Genomic DNA, 9,038 nt, shown 5'->3' on the forward strand with positions numbered 1-9,038 from the left:
TCTGTTCTCTGGTGGGATGGATGGTGATGCTGGTGGTGGATTTTCTGTGGTGGTGGTGGATGGGCATTTTTGATGCTGGTGGGCATTTTTGATGATGCTGTTCGGTGGGCATTTTGATGATGGTGGTGGGCATTTGGTGGTGGTGGGTGCTGGTGGGCATTTTGGTGATGCTGGTGGGCATTTTTGATGATGCTGGTGGGCATTTTTGATGATGCTGGTGGGCATTTCTGATGATGCTGGTGGGCATTTTTGGTGATGCTGGTGGGCATTATTGGTGATGCTGGTGGGCATTTTCTGTGATGCTGGTGGGCATTTTTTATGATGCTGGTGGGCATTTTTGATGATGGTGGTGGGCATTTTTGATGATGGTGGTGGGCATTTTGGTGGTGCTGGTGGGTGGTGGGCATTTTGGTGATGCTGGTGGGCATTTTGGTGGTGCATGGTGGTGGTGGGCATTTGGTGGTGGGTGGGCATGCTGGTGGGCATTTTTGATGATGCTGGTGGGCATTTTGGTGATGCTGGTGGGCATTTTGTGATGCTGGTGGGCATTTTGGTGATGCTGGTGGGCATTTTGGTGATGCTGGTGGGCATTTTGGTGATGCTGGTGGGCATTTTGGTGATGCTGGTGGGCATTTTTGTGATGGTGGTGGGCATTTTTGGTGATGCTGGTGGGCATTTTTGGTGATGCTGGTGGGCATTTTTGGTGATGGTGGTGGGCATTTTTGGTGATGCTGGTGGGCATTTTTGGTGATGCTGGTGGGCATTTTTGGTGATGCTGGTGGGCATTTTCTGTGATGGTGGTGGGTATTTTTGGTGATGCTGGTGGGCATTTTTGGTGATGCTGGTGGGCATTTTCTGTGGTGGTGGTGGGCATTTTTGATGATGCTGGTGGGCATTTTCTGTGGTGGTGGTGGTGGGCATTTTTTAAGATGCTGGTGGGCATTTTTGGTGATGGTGGTGGGCATTTTTGGTGATGCTGGTGGGCATTTTCTGTGGTGGTGGTGGTGGTCATTTTTTAAGATGGTGGTGGGCATTTTTGGTGATGCTGGTGGGCATTTTCTGCGGTGGTGGTGGGCATTTTTGGTGATGCTGGTGGGCATTTTTGATGATGCTGTTGGGCATTTCTTATGATGCTGGTGGGCATTTTTGATGATGAGAGAGAGAGAGAGAGAGAGAGAGAGAGAGAGAGAGAGAGAGAGAGAGAGAAGGAGCGTGTTCTCACTGAAAGAGGCGCTGTGGGAGGTACTTATGGCGCTGTGGGGATGTACTGGAGGTGCTTTGGGCAGGTACTGGAAGTTCTGTGGGGACGTATTGGAGGTGCTGTGGGGTGGTACTGGAGGCGCTGTGGGGTGGTACTGGAGGCGCTGTGGGGTGGTACTGGAGGCGCTGTGGTGAGGTACTGGAGGTGCTGTCGGGAGGTGCTGACTGAGGGCACTGTGGGGAGGTACTGGAGGTGTTGTGGGGAGGTGCTGACTGGGGGCACTGTGGGGAGGTACTGGAGATGCTGTGGGGAGGTGCTGGAGGCTCTTTGGGGAGGTGCAGGAGGTGCCGTGGGGAGGTACTGGAGGCGTTGTGGGTAGGTACTGGAGGTGCTGTTGGGAGGTACTCGAGGCGCTGGGTGGAGGTACAAAATAGCAATGGATGGGAGACAATTACTGGATTTGAATCTCCAGAATACTGAGAGGTTTGGCTTAATCTAATTATACGTCAAGAATGTATCGTCTCCTTGTACAATTACTCTAATGTCATGAGTTTAACATTGAATTGTATTACGAAAAGGAATGAAGAAGGAAGATAGTGTAAAAGGAAATTCTCTCTCTCTCTCTCTCTCTCTCTCTCTCTCTCTGCATGAATGACGATACGAAAGAGAAGTGGCGCAAAATTATATATGACAAAACAACGTAAGATTGTTCAAAAGGTAGGGACTTGGGACAGTGACTTGAGTAGAAGAGGAAGAAGAATACTAGAAAGGATTATCTGCTATATGAAGTGAAATAGTCAAACAACGTAAGAGTTATTTCTACGGTAGGTAGAAATTTGCTAAACCACGCATAGAGAAAGTTGTCATTCATTGAACTACGATAAATGTTTTATGGTGCTGTGTTTCATGTTACTTAAATAAAAAAAAAAACTATTAATCGAACTAATTAAGCAAAGAAGACTTCGGAATATCTTTGCCTAGGAATAAAACAAAACAAAAATCATCTGAACACAAAAGTTCGACTTACTATTAAAGTTTCCTTCGACTTGACATATAAATTAAATTAACGAAAACCTCTATTTATATTATGATATTACTAATTTTTTTAATTCAATAAATGGACGAAATAAAGATGTATCATATGTAATAAGAGATTTAGTAATATGAAGTCGAGGGTTGAGGCGAGCAATGTTTACTTGAGCGGTGTTGTCACTGTGAGTGTGAGTATCCCGGTGAGTCTTGCCTTGGATCACCAGTTATTTGTGTCCTAGCGCCCATTTATCTGACTAGTATTGCTCGTATCATCATCTTGTGTTTCCAGGACGGTGTAGAGGATCGGTGTGTTGTATGTAAAGAATGTGTGGCAGTTATGATGAATGGCCTAACGAGTGTGCTGATCCGCTTGACTCTTTATTCATATTGGGGTGATGATTATTTGGTGTACATTTTCACATTAGTTATTTAAGCTTTTCGTAATCCCAGAGTGGTGTAGAGGAAAGTAAGTTCTTGTGTTGAAAGGGTGTGGGCTGTGTGAGGGTTGTGGTGAGCGTGATGCGTGCCAGCCAGCCACCACTCTTCATCAGCTCCGAGGATTAACATAACATAAATAATAGGATAACAAAGGGCCATCAGGGCCCATCTAGGTTATCCTGTATCAGTCGCACAGCGACCTCGTCATCAGTACTTAAAGATACACTTACAAGTACACAATACATTATATACTAATTCTAAATATTTGGCCCATTAACAGGGCTAAGTCCTGCAGCGAAATCCTCTACAATTTGTGGTCCCCATACATGGGGATCATGTCTTGTTTAACTATAGTAAATTTCTTATAAAAACTATCATGCAGTGCTATACATAATTATAAATCTAATAAATTTAAGTGCTTATCTAATCTGTTTTTAAACATTGTCAAACTAGTGCTATTTACAACCGTCTCTGGCAATGCATTCCAGAAGTCTACCACCCTATGACTAAAGAAATATTTTCTTATATCTAACCTGCAGCCTTGCTTTCTAATCTTCCTGCCATGATTTCTAGTCCTATTTCCCTCCTCTAAGGTAAAGAAAGATCTCACATCTATGTAGTTTGTATCTGAGAACATTTTAAATAACTCTATCATATCCCTCTTATACATCTCCTCTCAAATGAAAACATGTTTAATTCCTTTAATCTATCTCTATACTCCAGGCGCTTTAATGCTGGTATCATCCTAGTTGCTCTTCTCTGAACTGCTTCTAACATGTTGATATCCTGCCTATAGTGGGGTGACCAGGCCTGTATGCAATACTCTAAATGGGGCCTAACATAGGAATTATATAAGCTACGCACCACTTCCTTACTTTTATAACTAACATTTCTATTTATAAAACCCAGGATCCTATTTGCCCTATTTCTTGCTTCTAAACATTGCTTTGAAAATTTCATAGTCCTGTCTATCACTACTCCTAAATCCTTTCCTTCCTCTACTGCCTCTAGCCAACATCCCTCCATCTCATAGCTAAAGTTTGTGTTGTCTTTACCTAAATGCATAACCTGACACTTTTTAGAATTAAACTCCATCTGCCACCTGTCTGCCCATGCTATCAGCCTGTCCAGGTCTTGTTGCTGGGTTACTGTATTTTACGGCTTACAAGACACACTTTTTTTTCCTAAAAATACCCTGAAAAATACTAGTGTGTCTTCCAAGATGAATGTTGTATTGTAAGGCAGCATCCAACCTCAAGTGAGCTTGGACACTTGACAGATAGTGACCTGGATTTGTATGTTGAGTCATCACATTATGATGTTAGCTTAAGTACCATTTAATTTGGCCTTTTATATTATGTAAACTCAGTACTTAGGTGTTACAAGTATTTCCAATACCATAATCCTTCCTCCAGCCTACTCAGCGTGTGGAGAAAACGGGCGCTCCTCGTCTCATTGCAACACACACATACATGCACACGAACGCACACACATCATGCCAGGTGCCTTTATACCTTTATTAATAGAACATCCAAGTGGCTTACTCATTCAAGCAAGAGTCAAAACTCCACTTGTGAATTGTATTCACATTGATAAAGCCTATGAAGCACGACTGCAAAATAAAATAAATACAAACTGCAGCACTGACGTGTTCGGTTTCGGCGATCGGACAAGTGATTCCGTAATGTAAACAACAGGTCCAAAACATGCCGTCGCCCGCCACTAAAACAAGAAGAGATGGACTGTTTCACTGTGTATATGTATTTACCTATGGTGTTTTTATTTACATAGTTTTAAATTTGTGGTGAGTGCTCCAGCAAATTTGTAATGAGTGGTGAAACAATAGTGTCTTGCAGACTCCTTGCTTCTGATGTTTTTGTGTTCAGTGGTCGGGTATATGGTGAATGCGTTCTTGTATGAGAATGACTTTTTTTCTTAGAAATTTCTTTCAAATATTAGGGTGCGTCTTCCAAGATGCAGCGTCTTGCAAGTAAAATCGCCAGCCATCCTGGTCACTCTGGCCTCTAGTTTTTCGGCACTGATCACTCTGGCCTCCCTTGCATTCTGCCCAGGTCACCGCGGTCCCCCTGGCTGCTGGCGTGTATAGGACTGTAAACATTTTTTTTTTTTTTTATGATATTGTCAAATTAAATGGAAATGTGAAAATGTATGCTTTCACTTCCATTCATATACACAAGTAAGAAAGTAACAATAGACCAGTATTAGGGAAAAAAAAAAATAAATATATATATATATATATATATATATATATATATATATATATATATATATATATATATATATATATATATGATTTGACGTCACATAAAATGAGAAATATATGGTATATATATAATTTTGTTTTTTCCGAAGGGGTTCCTTGAGACATGTCATGTATTTTAAGGGTCACGCAAGAGTAAAAAGGTTGAGAAACTCTGCCGTATTCGTTGCCATATTTTCTCTCTCTCTCTCTCTCTCTCTCTCTCTCTCTCTCTCTCTCTCTCTCTCTCTCTCTCTCTCTCTCTCTCTCTCTCTGACCAATAGCATGGCTTCATATATGTGACGTCAAATCAGCTGGATGGAGGAGCTGGGAATTGAGGCGAGCGCACGGGTCGCTTTCTCGGGGACAGTGCCAGCTTCTTTCCCGTGTGCTGCTTGCTCTGCCAAAGTACAGCCAAGGCAGCAGGAGTTACAGTGTGAAGGGTGTGACCAGTGGCAGCACTGAACTTGTGCTTCTGGTATTTTTGTAAAGGATTACTGCCATATGCTTTGCAGCAGACTTTAAAAACAGTGGTACTGCATCAAGTGCTCACTGTCTGAAATTACTGGTACTGAATATTATGTTTTTCAGTTTGTTGTGGCCATATTTTGCATGTTTGGCATCTATAATCTAAATGTTTGCATTCATATCTCAACAGTTTTAAGTGCATATAGTTATCAGGTTTCTAGTCAGGTATAATAACTAATGGCTATTATTTTAGCACAGATGTAAATTTTAAACGTTTAAATGTACTTTACAGCTGACGACCATCATTACTCACCTTATAACTACTTAACTTCCTTAGTTAGACTGTTTTATCTGTGTTTTAAACATTTCATTAGTATTTTGTTTAATGATTTAAGCTGTTAATGATTCGTGAGTCAAAGAGGAGCATAAGTTTTACAAAGAAATGAATTGGTAACTTTGTCACTACCCAGAATACATTGCTAGTTAGAAAAATGTATCAGTATTTGCCTGTGTTATTGGAAAAACTAAGAATCTGGTGCATGAGAAGGTTAGTGCATGTTGGCAACAGCTAAAACTAAACACTGTTACAGCAAAGAAGAATGTTACTTTCCACCATTGTTATTTAGACAGCGTTTGCTATAGTTCCATAAGTAAACAAGGAGGCTGGAGTGACGGGTGGCAAAAAAAAGAAAGTTAGAAAAAGGCCCACTTGAGCGCTGGCTCTCCAAAGATTTCAAAAAGTGCCAGACCGTCAGCCAGAATTAGGGGAGCAAATGCCTCGATACCTCCCTCTTAAAAGAAGACAAGTTGTAGGAATTCGGAAATACAGATGCAGGGAGGGAGTTCCAGAGTTTACCAGTGAAAGGGATGAATGATTGAGCGTACTGGTTAACTCTTGCATTAGAGAGTTGAACAGAATAGGGATGAGAGGAAGAAGAAAGCCTTGTGCAGCATGGCCACAGGAGGAGGGGAAGCATGCAGTTAGCAAGATCAGTAGAACAGTTACCATGATAATAGTGATAAAATATAGAAAGGGATGTAACATTTTGGCGGTGAGAAAGAGACTGAAGACAGTTAGTCAGAGGAGGGGAGTTGATGAGATGAAGAATTGAGACCTAACCTAACAAATAATTGATGAAAACTAATATTATCCATCTTTTTCATTTCTATATTTTTTGGTTTACCAGTGAAGAATGGTCCTGAGAGAATAGCAAAATAACTAGTCCAGGAACAAATAGCTGCTTTAAGGTGTAACAAATATAATCTCTTTTTCTGTATTACCATCCATCTCTTACGATTTGAACTTAGTTAAGACGGGGGTTTCTTGACATTTAGCCCATTCTGTTGGTTAACTCTCTTGACCCTGTTTGGGGACTGGCATCTCAGTGGGGTTTCTTGTTGATAGTTTTGTTCTTGGCCAGCTTTTTTCCTCTTACAGAAAGAGAAAAACTGATAAACCAAATTTAACCTGTTGGTAATGTAAAGTTTTAATTGTCTGTATAGGGTTTGCCTCCTAATGTTTGTGACAATCTATCTACCTCGTACCTCTTAAATGTCAATGTCCTCAGCAGCCTAACAACTGAAGAGAAACAGTAATCTTGACCTAATGATAAGTCAACCCTAAAGACCTTGTGGTAAAATTTTACTCTCAGTATTAGTCTCTGTTCTAGATAAAACCATTTTTCTTGGTATCTGGCTTGTTTGAAATTAATCTGTATGTTATTGTTTTCCAGCAAATCATTAGTTTTAATAGTTTACCCACATTTGGCCCCATCCCCACATAAATAGAAAATTTGAGTTTGAAACAACAAAAAAAGGATTAGTACAAAACAAATTGGAATCTACCTCACAAAAAAGTAGCACAGTAATTATGCTCACTTTCAATGTTCCCCTGAGTGGACAAGCCCCCACTCACTTACCCACCTGCCAGGTGTTACACACTATCACATAACCTTACCTATTGAAGTGAACAACCTAACTTGGTATAACCTAAAGCCTGCATCTCACATTGCATGATGAGAGGTCAACTCTGCACATTTGAGCATGACTTGCACTTTTTTACATGATAACCAACAAATCTCACAGCTCAGGACAGTCACACAACAGGTGGGAGATGGGCACATGGTATTTCTAAAATTGCAACAAGCATAGGACAACCATCTCATGATATACTGTGTTGCTATCTGTCATTTTCACTATTCCAGTATGATGGAATTGTGAAAAATGACACACAATAAAAATAAGATGTTACTCAAAGGTACATTGATAACAGTATGATATTTAACAACAACAGACAACCACAGGATGACAACTTAACATATTACACAAATGTTGCCCAAAGAATATGAGCGTGACACAACCATTTTTTTCCCGAATTCACTCCTGTATATACATAAATTGTTGGCCCACACCTAGCCGTCACAGTTTCACAGCAGAATCCAATAACATCACAGCATCACATCCCATGCAACATAGCCCTTCCCACACCCCAATGCAGGACATGCCTGGCCACATGGCCCTCCCCATGCCTCTGCGGCAGACACAGATAAGTACTATACAGATGAACTTGAAATGAATAGTCTGCTGATCAACAACCTCAAGATTCAACTTAATAATTTAACCCACCTGCTTAACACTGACCGACAAAAAGAGAAGAAGCGAGGGAGGAAGGCCCGTAGTTGGTTTGGATTGCACAGTATGGCCACTACCATCAACTGCCACACCTCCAAGAACATGACCATGATTCCTACAGATATTATCTTTGGGTTGAACACGCTATGTTCAGCAAAATATTGCTGCGAATTACACCTTGAATAAGTAGACAGGACACAAATTAGAGGAAGGCACTGGAACCAAGGCTATGTTTGTCCATTACACTGCACTTGATGGCCACAGGGGAGGTCTACAAAAGCATGACTCTGAATTTCCATGTAGGGGGCAATTATCATCCAAGACTCAATTTTCAATTGTGATTGACCTTGGTATATCATGTCGTTGTTGTGAAAGGTTTGTTATGTTATCGTTCCATCGTCATTTAGCTTTCAATCGGTCATTGTGCTATCATCTGGATTGTCGAACAGTTTTTGGGCAGCCACAAATACAGTGACTATGCAGTGAATACAATGAATGCCACACATCAATCACAGGAATGTACACCGATAGTGATACAATAGGTTTGTAACTGTTTTCGTCGACAATGAATCATGAAAAAGTAAGAGCTGTACTATTTTGGGGATGAATCAGGAAAAATGCATGACTGCCACAATACACCCAAGACTGTCACTCACTGTTTCACTTCTACACAATCTTTTACACGTTTAAAATATTTTCTGCAAGGCATACTCAGTCATGGTGCAGTTGCATCACATTGTGCTGCATGGGACGTGACTTTAACTGACAAGATTAAGCGAACATAATCAAAAAGTAATGTCGAGACTAGGGAGGAGTTGAAACAGTACTAACCTTACCTCCTAACCTTTTTTGTGTAAAGGGGAAGGCTGGTCAAGGGCAGCAAAAAGACCCACTGAGATGCCAAATTCTTGAACATGGTCAGGAGAGTTAGCCAAAAGAATGGGATAAATGTCTTTAACCTGAATGGCAACATTTTTACCTCTTAGCTGATATGATGTTGTCTCTCAG

General features: G+C 41.0%; 1 protein-coding gene across 1 annotated transcript in view; it reads left to right on the top strand.

Annotated features, from left to right (window-relative positions):
- The window catches only part of LOC123506097 (potassium/sodium hyperpolarization-activated cyclic nucleotide-gated channel 3-like), a 927,743-nt gene that overhangs the window by 918,572 nt on the left and 133 nt on the right, over nucleotides 1–9,038 (top strand). The gene's annotated exons all lie outside the window — the stretch shown is intronic.

The sequence above is a fragment of the Portunus trituberculatus genome, chromosome 19 (genome assembly GCF_017591435.1).
Source record: "Portunus trituberculatus isolate SZX2019 chromosome 19, ASM1759143v1, whole genome shotgun sequence".
Classification (NCBI taxonomy): Eukaryota; Metazoa; Arthropoda; class Malacostraca; order Decapoda; family Portunidae; genus Portunus; species Portunus trituberculatus.